The sequence below is a fragment of the Helianthus annuus genome, chromosome 13 (assembly GCF_002127325.2).
Source record: "Helianthus annuus cultivar XRQ/B chromosome 13, HanXRQr2.0-SUNRISE, whole genome shotgun sequence".
Taxonomy (NCBI): Eukaryota; Viridiplantae; Streptophyta; class Magnoliopsida; order Asterales; family Asteraceae; genus Helianthus; species Helianthus annuus.
The window spans coordinates 77271020-77284921 of NC_035445.2; the positions used below are offsets into that span (position 1 = coordinate 77271020).

The 13902-nt window shown below is 32.8% G+C and overlaps 4 long non-coding RNA genes across 5 annotated transcripts in view; all 4 read left to right on the forward strand.

Annotated features, from left to right (window-relative positions):
* The first annotated feature begins 651 nt into the window (after positions 1-651).
* The window catches only part of LOC110898261, a 38873-nt gene continuing 25622 nt past the window's right edge, over positions 652-13902 (forward strand). The window contains exons 1-3 of one of the 2 annotated variants that reach the window (XR_004877228.1): positions 652-759; positions 831-949; positions 1432-1636. This is a non-coding gene — a long non-coding RNA (uncharacterized LOC110898261). The remainder of the gene's footprint in view (positions 760-830; positions 950-1431; positions 1637-13902) is intronic. The other variant, XR_004877229.1, reaches the window with a different exon arrangement.
* On the forward strand, positions 3812-5580 carry LOC110902845. The gene is made up of 4 exons (XR_002571455.2): positions 3812-4233; positions 4331-4453; positions 4803-4870; positions 5526-5580. It is a non-coding gene; the product is annotated as an uncharacterized LOC110902845 (long non-coding RNA).
* Positions 6461-11455, forward strand: LOC110902844. The gene is made up of 6 exons (XR_002571453.2): positions 6461-6654; positions 7004-7071; positions 7733-7787; positions 10766-10910; positions 11026-11100; positions 11443-11455. It is a non-coding gene; the product is annotated as an uncharacterized LOC110902844 (long non-coding RNA).
* LOC110902843 lies at positions 8595-9971 on the forward strand. Its single transcript, XR_002571452.2, has 3 exons — positions 8595-8860; positions 9210-9277; positions 9940-9971. It is a non-coding gene; the product is annotated as an uncharacterized LOC110902843 (long non-coding RNA).

A 13902-nucleotide genomic window follows, 5' to 3' on the forward strand; every position in this document is an offset into this window, starting at 1 on the left:
TATTGTTTTATCATCGTTTCGACATAGTTATTCATTTTTAAGATGATTTTTACGTTTCAGTCTAAAATTTGCGAGAATTTGCGAGTTAACACGCTACACGTTTATGTGGTTCAACGTTTTTTACGTTTTCTTTTTTTATAGTTTCACGATCCTATAGCTACGAGTAGGTCACATGTCGACTTAGTTATTCTCATCTATGTTTGACGTTTTGGTCTATTTTTTGTGAGTCGACACACGCTTTTTTACGATAATGTTTTACGTTTCACTCTAAATTTTGCGAGTTAACACGTCACAATGCGTGTGCATGGTTCAACGTTGTTTCGTCTACTTTTTGTTCGGTTTAACAAACCTGCCGCTAAGCACGGGTCCTAAATACTAGTTATTATAAAAAAAACACACATCTATCTATTATACTAAAGCAAAATAACTTTGCCACATCACCTGCTGATGTGGCAATGCTACTTATGCAGAGAATTCAACATTTGAGCGGGCAAATCCTTTTCCTCATTCCTTAGCCATTTTGTTAAAGCGGTGTCTTCAATATAGAAACTCCAATAATTTCTCAATCAATTGAAATCTTCTCCAATACTCTTCAATCAATCTTTAAAACCTCATTAAATTTCATATATCTTGCCTGTTCCATCGTTCTATCTCTCTGTTGATGTATATTATGTTTTCAATTTCAAACAATAGCTAATGATTCTATGATGATTCTTCGACTGCCTTGCTGCTCCTCCGAAGATCTCCAATCTCTTCCAGGTATACAAATGCTTCAATTGTATTGCGGTTTTCTGACAGTTAGGGTTCATGTGACATTTTGTTGATTGTAGTTTTGAATCTGAGCGATTGTGTACACAATTAGGGTTCATGCTAATAATCTGAATTTGATTCTGTAATAATGTCGGGGAGTCGGCAGACTATTTCACTGGTCGATTTCTTTGATTCTACGGTAACAATCATCTTTTAATTTATATCTTATTGGTTTCTTTGTACAGATCTGGTAGTTTTTGTTAGAATTTATAAATGAAATACCTATTTTATTGTCTTTCATTTGATTGATTCATCGGCGGTTGAGAAAGATGCTTTAATTGAATAAAAATTACTTACAGTTTTGGAGTATAAATGTTTGTTGTGCAAATCAAGAACAAATAGATTGGTTTATACAGGGTATATTAGTTAGGTTTGTTATGTCGACAAGGTTTATTATAATTATATTATATTAATATACAATATGGGATGTTCATTAATTTAAAAAATTGCGATGGATTTCGTTTTGGAGAGGATGGGTTGGAAATTCAGGATGTGCAAAGTGAGATAGTCAGGAGGCATATTGTTCCACAAGTGTTTATCAATGGGAAATCTCTTGGAGATTCAGATGGTAAGTCCAACTTCAAACAACTTTAATCACATTTTTTGTTTCTACAATAGCAGGTTAGTAAACGACAAAAGGAAAAAGAATCAGAGATGTAGAGATGTGTTGTTGATCTACAATATCAGAGTGGAATCAAAATCCTCATCTTCATCTTCATCTTCCGACTTGATACAGAGCCGGTGTGGGATCTGAGTTTGTTCTTCATCTAGGGTTTTGATGATGAGAGCAATTGTGTGATGAGCTTGCCTTGCTCTCAAGAAATCGGTTAGTTTTTTTTCTCACAATTATATGATTCCCTGTACCTAGGGTTTTGTTTCTCACGATTTTCTGCTTTGTGTGACGGTGGCTAGGGTTTCGCCGCAAGCGGAGAGACAACTGCTTTGTTGTTGTTTAGACTCAACCAGAAGAGAACCGTCATTGGAGCTGTGACAGTGGCGTACGAATGGGGATTCAAGTCAGCGATGGTGGTTGTGGCTTTGAGTAGAGTTTCGACTATTCATCAGCAAGGTAAAGCAAGTTTTATTGAATGTATTGAGTTGCAGGTTTGCAAAGTTATACAATACTTGATGTCGTTGCTGTTTTTGTACATTTAATTTAATTAATTGATCAACTTTTGCAGTTATTAAAGAATTTTCATGGTCATTTTGTTTGGTGAGATGTGCAAGTTATAAGATGTGCAAGTATTAGGAAATGCCACAAAGGTAATAACAAAACAACTTTCATCTATTTTGATAAAAGTTAACTGTTTAAAAAACCAAACAATTCTAGCAGAGTTGGCGTTAAATGTTTTCTTCTTATTTACGACATTTTAGTTTACTTTGCACAAGTAAGTTGGTTCTATATAAGGGCCTGGCTTTTTGGGTCTAGGTGCATAAATATTCATCTATCAGCTGATTTCTGTTGTGTTTTTGTAATTCTGTACTCCATGATTCAGATTTCGAAGGAACAATTTCATTGCAATGTGGATGTGTGCAATAGTTTTGTACTTTGTTAGATTAAAGAGCGATGGGTGATGCTTCTGAGCTTTAAGGTTATTCTCATTAATTTATCTTCCGTACTTGCATATAGTCGGTTATTTTAAGTGAGTTGAAGGTTTTTTTTTAATCTCAGTTTTTTATGCATGGTGTATTTATGATAATTGGTATTATGTGCAGGGACGGAACTACAGGGGGTCAGCTGACCCTCCGGCCGGCAAAATTTTCGGTTTTTTGAAGTGTTGAGCTTTTTTTTATAACTGGCCCTCTTCATTTTCTTTTGTAAAGCATTAAATCTAGAAGAAAAATTTTTGAAAGTTTTCCAGCCGACGAGCGGTGTTCTGACGAGTGCGAGCAGCTCTCCGATGTGTTTGTGAAGTTGCAGGTTTAAACAGAGAAGAAGACAGAAAAAGACATTAAAGGCTTTTTGTTGCAATGTTTTTGGTAAACCGCTGGAGTCCCTCAGCTTTTCTTGATCGCCGGCTGGTGGGTATTTTGGTTGCTGTTATCCGGGTTTATGGATTCTGCAAGTTGCTGCCGTGTTTAGTCTTTGTTTTATGGTTCCGGGGTTGCTGTTTTATTGTTGGGTCAGGCCGCATAATTACAGTCATGGGTAATATGGTAAAAATGGCTGCTGGTAATATGAAGATCTGCAACATTAACTCGTACAATATCAAGCATGTTTGGGTGTTGTACATGTTCGCTGCCCGCTGTGTTTTGATGTGGCTGGATCTTATATGCTGGATCAGCAATAAGTGCTGGTTGCATCAAGACGTGTTTGGCTGCTGCTGCACTGTTTTCTTCTGTGCGTCTCTTATGCTACCTGGTTATGACGAAAGCTGGCACCTGTGGATCCACAACTTGCTGTCCGATTTGGTGTTTTGGTGCCTAATGGGTATTCTTTTAATCATGGTAGAATTGATGAGGAAGTGGCTTCATCAGTAGTGTTTTTTGAGTCTTCGCATTCTGATTCTTCAGGTATAATCTTGCTCCCTTTGGTCTAATATAACACTCTTTGTTAGTTGGTACATAAACTATTAGTAAAATGTTTGGCTTATTTTGTGATATGTTTTAAAATTGTGAAAGTGATTTGGATTTATAATTTTATCTTCCTTTTGTAGACATTGCAATTGTTGATGCTAATATAATTCCCATTGTAAAATGTTGATGATCCATCACAATTTTGAACTAGAATTAATTATTAGCATTGTGGCACAAGTTTGGGATCAGGGATAACATCCTTTCGGATATGGGTTTTTCTTTGAATATGATGCCGTTTGGTACAATATTTTTTAACTTTAGTAAAAATAAGGGTAAGATAGTCAATTTGTAATTTAATTCTAATGAAATAGATCAAAATGGGTAAATATGATATTTTTAGATTTAAGGAATGGGATATATGTAATTAATTTTTTGGGTTGGGTATATATGTAATAAATGAAGTTTAAAGGGGATATACGTAATTGCCCCTTAAGTTTTTGTACCAAAAGAACTAATGCACATTTGTATTCTCCCAAAAGGGTGTTATTAGCATTCCTATATGAATTTTTAATAACAGACCCACTTCTAGATGGCTGAAAAAACCACCACCTATACCACATAAAACAAAAGCACAACCAAAGATGAACATCAAGTAGAATGAGCATGAACAACAAAGCAAGAAATAATGATGGGAGGCATTGGTGACTGGGGAGACTCGGGTGGTGACTTTAAATTGTCAACAATATGATCGAGAGTCTGAAAGAAATAGCATACCTAGATACGAGGCTTGACATGCTTTGGTTGTTTTTTTTACAAGAAAATGGTAGGTCATTCCTTCGTTTTAGACATGAGCAGCGACCTCGACCTATGGATGTGTTGGGTTACATTTAATGTCTCCGAACTGTAGTAAGTTTAACTTCAACAAACAATAATGTAAATAATGCACTTCTCCACTTTCATATAATATGACCTTTTTTGCTAAATGACTTTAGTTTCATCGTAGGATGACTTATTTGAAAACCATTGATGCATACACGTTCCAGATCAATCTTGTGCTATTTGGCAACCAAGGCGGTGATCGAGGAAGCAATGATCTTTATTTGTGGCATGAACATCATTGAGCCTGGTAGCTACACCATCTAATTATATTGTTTGAGTTAGTATTCTGATGGCGTGTTTACTTAAATCACTTTATGAAAGTAAATGAGAAAGTTTTTTTAGTTAACTGATTAAAGTAGTTTTATTGGTGCTGGGGAATGCAAATAGCTTCTTTGGTGATGTGAGATGTGGATTGATCTGCTATTAAACATCTCTTATAAAGTGAAGTTAATTTTAACAACTGTCAATGTTAATCGTTTTAATTTTTGAGTTAATTTATAAATTCTAAATTTTTGTTTCCATTTTAGTGTTTTTTTGTTTTAAGATTCAAGATTCGTATGTTATATTGGCGACATCTACACTCCTTTATGTTGTAGGTGAAATTAATCCTCTCAATTGTATTGACTACAAAAGTCAACTTCTAGATCTTCTCAAAACCAATAAGGTTTGTCTTCTTTTCTTTATGTTTTATCTACAACTCTCATTGCGTATAGTACAAATGATGATTTATAACAAATACGTTTGACATATATATGATACTGAAGGCTTAAACAAAAGAAATCATATTTTTTAATTCTTACATTAGATTCTAGCTATGAGTTGATAGTAGTGGCTTGGTATGTTTTAACTCATTATCTTGCAAAAAAAAAGATTGAATTAGGTTATGTGTTATATTAACGGGTCAAATGCCTTGAAAATAACCTGAATGGTCAATAATAATAAAAAAAACATGTGTTAATCAGCTTAGTACATGGATGTTATATTTTTTCATTACTAAGTATTTACTCTTTATTTTAAGTTTTTAAGCAATAATGATAAGACTTTAAGTTTTTCCTTACAAACTCTGAGAAGTAATGTAATTTTATTCATTCTTGAGAAAGTATTCTTTTATATTATTTCCAACTTTCATCCAAGTATTTATTTATAATGATTCAAATGTGGTGCATCTTACTTCCATTAACATGTGCAACCATATTTTGAAGAGTTGCTTTCTGAAGCATTCCGTTAATTAAATACTTGATTCACTAAACGTGAGTATTCTACACTTTGTATATGCAAGGAGTTTGTTTAACAGCTGGTGTTTTAACTTTTACTAGCAGAACTTATTGAAGACATTTCACAAATCACAAGGGCCTACCTTAAGTTAAAACCCAGGTACAATTAGCTACAACCTCTTTATGTAAACACACACACACACACTGTGATGAGTTGCATAATATTTATATTTAATAGACTTATGGGAGGTCAATACTTAGTTTCTAAAGTTGTTTAAAAACTTTCAAAATCAAGTACTTACCATACAAAATGGATTCAGGCAAAATAAGCTATTTTAAAAAAGTATTATTTTGACTCGGGTCAAAATAGGTTTACTAAATAGAGTAGGTACCAAATTCGTTTCACCACCTAATTTTTTTAACTTAAGTAAAAATAAGGGTAAGATAGTCAATTTGTAATTTAATTCTAATGAAATAGATCAAAATGGGTAAATTTGATATTTTTAGATTTAAGGAATGGGATATATGTAATTAATTTTTTGGGTTGGGTATATATGTAATAAATGAAGTTTAAAGGGGATATACGTAATTGCCCCTTAAGTTTTTGTACCAAAAGAACTAATGCACATTTGTATTCTCCCAAAAGGGTGTTATTAGCATTCCTATATGAATTTTTAATAACAGACCCACTTCTAGATGGCTGAAAAAACCACCACCTATACCACATAAAACAAAAGCGCAACCAAATATGAACATCAAGTAGAATGAGCATGAACAACAAAGCAAGAAATAATGATGGGAGGCATTGGTGACTGGGGAGACTCGGGTAGTGACCTTAAATTGTCAGCAATATGATCGAGAGTCTGAAAGAAATAGCATACCTAGATACGAGGCTTGACATGCTTTGGTTGTTTTTTTTTACAAGAAAAGGGTAGGTCATTCCTTCGTTTTAGACATGAGTAGCGACCTCGACCTATGGATGTGTTGGGTTACATTTAATGTATCCGAACTGTAGTAAGTTTAACTTCAACAAACAATAATGTAAATAATGCACTTCTCCACTTTCATATAATATGATCCTTTTTGCTAAATGACTTTAGTTTCATTGTAGGATGACTTATTTGATAACCATTGATGCATACACGTTCCAGATCAATCTTGTGCTATTTGGCAACCAAGGCGGTGATCGAGGAAGCAATGATCTTTATTTGTGGCATGAACATCATTGAGCCTGGTAGCTACACCATCTGATTATATTGTTTGAGTTAGTATTCTGATGGCGTGTTTACTTAAATCACTTTATGAAAGTAAATGAGAAAGTTTTTTTAGTTAACTGATTAAAGTAGTTTTATTGGTGCTGGGGAATGCAAATAGCTTCTTTGGTGATGTGAGATGTGGATTGATCTGCTATTAAATATCTCTTATAAAGTGAAGTTAATTTTAAAAACTGTCAATGTTAATCGTTTTAATTTTTGAGTTAATTTATAAATTCTAAATTTTTGTTTCCATTTTAGTGTTTTTTTGTTTTAAGATTCAAGATTCGTATGTTATATTGGCGACATCTACACTCCTTTATGTTGTAGGTGAAATTAATCCTCTCAATTGTATTGACTACAAAAGTCAACTTCTAGATCTTCTCAAAACCAATAAGGTTTGTCTTCTTTTCTTTATGTTTTATCTACAACTCTCATTGCGTATAGTACAAATGATGATTTATAACAAATACATTTGACATATATATGATACTGAAGGCTTAAACAAAAGAAATCATATTTTTTAATTCTTACATTAGATTCTAGCTATGAGTAGATAGTAGTGGCTTGGTATGTTTTAACTCATTATCTTACAAAAAAAAAGATTAAATTAGGTTATGTGTTATATTAACATGTCAAACGGGTCAAATGCCTTGAAAATAACCTGAATGGTCAATAATAAAAAAAAACATGTGTTAATCAGCTTAGTACACGGATCTTATATTTTTTCATTACTAAGTATTTACTATTTATTTTAATTTTTAAGCAATAATGGTGAGACTTTAAGTTTTTTCTTACAAACTCTGAGAAGTAATGTAATTTTATTCATTCTTGAGAAAGTATTCTTTTATATTATTTCCAACTTTCATCCAAGTATTTATTTATAATGATTCAAATGTGGTGCATCTTACTTCTATTAACATGTGCAACCATATTTTGAAGAGTTGCCTTCTGAAGCATTCCGTTAATTAAATACTTGATTCACTAAACGTGAGTATTCTACACTTTGTATATGCAAGGATTTTGTTTAACAGCTGGTGTTTTAACTTTTACTAGCAGAACTTATTGAAGACATTTCACAAATCACAAGGGCCTACCTTAAGTTAAAACCCAGGTACAATTAGCTACAACCTCTTTATGTAAACACACACACACACACTGTGATGAGTTGCATAATATTTATATTTAATAGACTTATGGGAGGTCAATACTTAGTTTCTAAAGTTGTTTAAAAACTTTCAAAATCAAGTACTTACCATACAAAATGGATTCAGGCAAAATAAGCTATTTTAAAAAAGTATTATTTTGACTCGGGTCAAAATAGGTTTACTAAATAGAGTAGGTACCAAATTCGTTTCACCACCTAATTTTTTTAACTTTAGTAAAAATAAGGGTAAGATAGTCAATTTGTAATTTAATTCTAATGAAATAGATCAAAATGGGTAAATTTGATATTTTTAGATTTAAGGAATGGGATATATGTAATTAATTTTTTGGGTTGGGTATATATGTAATAAATGAAGTTTAAAGGGGATATACGTAATTGCCCCTTAAGTTTTTGTACCAAAAGAACTAATGCACATTTGTATTCTCCCAAAAGGGTGTTATTAGCATTCCTATATGAATTTTTAATAACAGACCCACTTCTAGATGGCTGAAAAAACCACCACCTATACCACATAAAACAAAAGCGCAACCAAATATGAACATCAAGTAGAATGAGCATGAGCAACAAAGCAAGAAATAATGATGGGAGGCATTGGTGACTGGGGAGACTCGGGTAGTGACTTTAAATTGTCAACAATATGATCGAGAGTCTGAAAGAAATAGCATACCTAGATACGAGGCTTGACATGCTTTGGTTGTTTTTTTTACAAGAAAAGGGTAGGTCATTCCTTCGTTTTAGACATGAGTAGCGACCTCGACCTATGGATGTGTTGGGTTACATTTAATGTATCCGAACTGTAGTAAGTTTAACTTCAACAAACAATAATGTAAATAATGCACTTCTCCACTTTCATATAATATGATCCTTTTTGCTAAATGACTTTAGTTTCATTGTAGGATGACTTATTTGATAACCATTGATGCATACACGTTCCAGATCAATCTTGTGCTATTTGGCAACCAAGGCGGTGATCGAGGAAGCAATGATCTTTATTTGTGGCATGAACATCATTGAGCCTGGTAGCTACACCATCTAATTATATTGTTTGAGTTAGTATTCTGATGGCGTGTTTACTTAAATCACTTTATGAAAGTAAATGAGAAAGTTTTTTTAGTTAACTGATTAAAGTAGTTTTATTGGTGCTGGGGAATGCAAATAGCTTCTTTGGTGATGTGAGATGTGGATTGATCTGCTATTAAATATCTCTTATAAAGTGAAGTTAATTTTAAAAACTGTCAATGTTAATCGTTTTAATTTTTGAGTTAATTTATAAATTCTAAATTTTTGTTTCCATTTTAGTGTTTTTTTGTTTTAAGATTCAAGATTCGTATGTTATATTGGCGACATCTACACTCCTTTATGTTGTAGGTGAAATTAATCCTCTCAATTGTATTGACTACAAAAGTCAACTTCTAGATCTTCTCAAAACCAATAAGGTTTGTCTTCTTTTCTTTATGTTTTATCTACAACTCTCATTGCGTATAGTACAAATGATGATTTATAACAAATACGTTTGACATATATATGATACTGAAGGCTTAAACAAAAGAAATCATATTTTTTAATTCTTACATTAGATTCTAGCTATGAGTTGATAGTAGTGGCTTGGTATGTTTTAACTCATTATCTTACAAAAAAAAAAGATTAAATTAGGTTATGTGTTATATTAACATGTCAAACGGGTCAAATGCCTTGAAAATAACCTGAATGATCAATAATAAAAAAAAACATGTGTTAATCAGCTTAGTACACGGATCTTATATTTTTTCATTACTAAGTATTTACTATTTATTTTAATTTTTAAGCAATAATTGTGAGACTTTAAGTTTTTTCTTACAAACTCTGAGAAGTAATGTAATTTTATTCATTCTTGAGAAAGTAATCTTTTATATTATTTCCAACTTTCATCCAAGTATTTATTTATAATGATTCAAATGTGGTGCATCTTATTTCCATTAACATGTGCAACCATATTTTGAAGAGTTGCCTTCTGAAGCATTCCGTTAATTAAATACTTGATTCACTAAACGTGAGTATTCTACACTTTGTATATGCAAGGAGTTTGTTTAACAGCTGGTGTTTTAACTTTTACTAGCAGAACTTATTGAAGACATTTCACAAATCACAAGGAACTACCTTAAGTTAAAACCCAGGTACAATTAGCTACAACCTCTTTATGTAAACACACACACACACACACACTGTGATGAGTTGCATAATATTTATATTTAATAGATTTACGGGAGGTCAATACTTAGTTTCTAAAGTTGTTTAAAAACTTTCAAAATCAAGTACTTACCATACAAAATATATTCAGGCAAAATAAGCTATTTTAAAAAAGTATTATTTTGACTCGGATCAAAATAGGTTTACTAAATAGAGTAGGTACCAAATTCGTTTCACCACCTAATTTTTTAACAAATCTTATTTATAATTCCTAAATATTCATAGGTTTGTAAATTATAATTATAGTTTTTTTATTAATTTCATTTATATTTTGTTAAGTGTGAAGTGTCTGTAAGTGCTAACAAGTGAGAGTTGACATATTGGGTCTCAAGATTAAGAATATGTAAGATGACTGTTACAAATATCTAAGTTAATTGTTTTAGTATTTCTTTTTACCATTTTTATTGTTAAGACGCTTCTTTAGTGTCATATGAAAAAAAAATCATTATTACTTCATATCTTATTCGGTAGCATAAGATGATCCTTTGACATCAAGAATCTGTTTAGTTATCATATTGGCCTGACCTGTTAGGTTTTTTTAGAAATTGTTGTTTGATAGCAATAACTGATTCGTTTATCATATGTAATTAACCTGTTAGGATTTCCTAGATGTTTTCTTTGACATATGACTCTTGACCAATTGCAATTACCACTTCCTAGCATTGCTGATTTGGTGTTGTGTCCGTCGCTTGCCACAGTGTCAAATGTTGACCACATCGGAAGAACAGGTCTTCGATTGAGGGTACTCTGCACGGATCGTTGATATGACCATGGTTCTTTGATGGTCAGATATGGTCTCCGAGGGTCAGGTAGCATATTCCGATCAGGTCTACGGAAGGTGAGGTATTGCTCAATCCTTTTAGTTTGATTTTGATAAGTGATTATTCTTTTTTCCTTTTTAACTTTGCTTTGATAGGTGTTAATTGTTTGTGTTTTTTATGTATTTTCCAATTTATAGTTATTGTTTGGTTAACAAAGTCTTCAGATAGGCTATTAACAGAGGTACCAAGATTCAACAGATCATTTCTTCAATGTGAGTTCATTTTTACCATTTTTTTAATTCATCAATTTAGTGCCTTTATATGTGACAAATGAATTCATGATGTCTAAAGTGAACATGTTCGATGAAATACCTATTGATATTTTTCTTCCTTTTTAATTTAATTATTATTTTTTTCTATATTTTGATCCAAGTTTTCAACCAATTCGATGAGATGCGCCTCTTAGTTTTTTATTATTCTTTAATTTAGCTATTAAATTTTTTATTAAGTGTTGATCCAACAATGAAACATGTTCCGATGAAATGCCTCTGTGAATAATTTTATTCTTCTTTTTAAGATTTATTTATTGATTTCTATGTGCTTTTGTGATGAAGACACACAAGGGCTCCAAAGAAAAGCAAAAGCAAATAATTTGAGTTGAAGGACTGGTGAGAAAAGTCCAAAGTCAGATGTCAAATGTGAGAGAGTTAATTGCGCGTCTAATTTATTGGTGCATAGGTGATGGGCAACATTAGCTTTGGTGGGTGGGTGTTTTGGTGTGCGTTAGGAATCACGTGATGCATTGCTACTCGAGATAATTGAAGGTGTTAATACGATTTGGATAGTTCGATTCACAGGGTTGTTTTGGTTCATGTGGTGTATTTCTTTTCTTTTCTTTCGGAGGTATTGGAGTATTTCTGTCACGGCCCCCGACCCGGTTTGACCCGTTTCAGGAGCCGTGGGACAGAAATCCTGCGGTATTTAATTTAGGCGACAGCGGAAGTCTTTTTAAAACAGGATCTTTCAATAATTCAAACTGCCTGTTTTATAACTGAGGGATAAAATCCCATAATTTACAATAATGTGATTTCTCCGGGAAATCTTTATTTTCAAAACATGTTTCTTTTATTTATTTACAATGAGCCACTTTTCTAAGCTGGGAGTGCGTCATGGCACTTCTCTTTCTTTGCTCACAACATATCACCTGAAACATGTTTGAAAAAGGTTTTGTCAGCGGGGAAATACTGAGTGAATCATTCAGTTTACTAAAAACGACACATTAGTTATAATTCACAGTATTAAGAGCGATTACAATGTTTCTGATTATCAAACCAACTACCCACGGTACTTTACCACTCGACCCACTGGCCCACCTATCCAGTGGTGTCTGTGATTATGGTCATATCACCCATTGGCTGCCCCAATGTTGAAGATTATCAAGTAATGTATACAAAACCCCACATACCGGCTGTAATTTGGTGATTACAAAGACTTAATCCCTGTAATTATAACTTTGAAAATAACTTGGAGTTTTGTAAAACAGTTGATAAAAAGAGAATGACTCACATTGCAGATTTTACGAGCAGAGTTTAAGCTTTACTGATTTGCCTATGATTAACCTAATTTAAATAAAATGCACACACACAAACGGGTTAGTAACTAATTCAGCAGTTACGTCAATTCATGAGATTAAACCCTCACAACAATTAATAAGTGCAATACTTAATAATTCAATGGATTCACAACGAATGACAGAGCATAGTCCGAATTTGAACAGCACTCAAACATTCAAGTTGAAATCACAATGAATAACAAAGTATCAGCTCAATTTGAGCAGCACTCAAACAATCGTTGGATAGTTATATTCGATCGGACGTTGAATCATAATAGCGATCGAGTTATTACCCTGATTGCGGCAGCACCTCGTGATCGTGTGTGTTTAATTGTGATATAACAGCCTTAACTCGACGTACACCGAAGCTATTTACGTCGTTTCAACTTCTCTGTTCAAGTCCCAATGTCTGCTATTTATAGTAATTTTTGGGACTCCCTTACGGACCGTATGCCTAATCCCTTACGGTCCGTAAGCTAAACAGTCTAATTATAGGCTGCCTAGGCTCGGGACTAGCTTGGGTGAATCAAAACATTTGGCCAATCAGAACTTTGCAACGTTTTATTTAGATAACTATTCAACTAGGGTTTGCCCCCCTTGAATTTTAGGGGCCCTGATCCTGATTCCGATTGTTCTGAAAATTTTAGGGCTAATGCAGAATTACTTGGGTGTCTCAATTAGGGTTTTCTTATTGACTAATTATCGTCCTAATTATTGATTTTAGTGACAGTTGTTACAATTTTCTTTATGATTTAAGAAACAACTAGGTTGGTCCGCATTGGTTCTTTTGGCAGAGTGACATGACTTAGCAAAAGATATCATGGGTAATCATGAGTTAGGAAGCTAAGTTCAAGACGGCTCGGATGAAGATGTGCTAAGCGGTGGTCACTAACAAAGGCCCAAGTTTTGCAGAGGGTTTAGGGGCATTGGTAAGAAAGTCGGGAACCAGAAGGCAATATTACCTCAGTGAGATGAAGGATAGAAGACGAGAAATAAAATAATAGTAAATAGTACACAATATTATTCAAGAGTACAATGTAATCTTTAGAGACTTATAATTTTTGCTTACTTATTATTAATTCATTGTAATTTAATATTTACTTAACTAATGGAATGTTTCTTCCATTTAAAAGTGACATTATTAAAGAGTATAATTTACTTTAAGACCACCCGTGTAACACACGGGTCACACGGGTACTTAGACTAGTGTATTTTATAAAAGCTTTGATTTAGGTGTTTGTTTATTCTTGTGGATTGTTTTAAATTTTAAAATGTGCACATTTTAGTGTCATTTTTTCAGGTAATACATGCACATTTTATTGTTTAAATCTACTTATTACAGATTGATTATTTGCTATTAGCAATTTATTTGGATGTTAACTTGTGTTTAAATTTTACAGATGAAATATATTGGTTATATTACTTTAACTTGCATAGTTATACAAAGCAATTACACCAACAT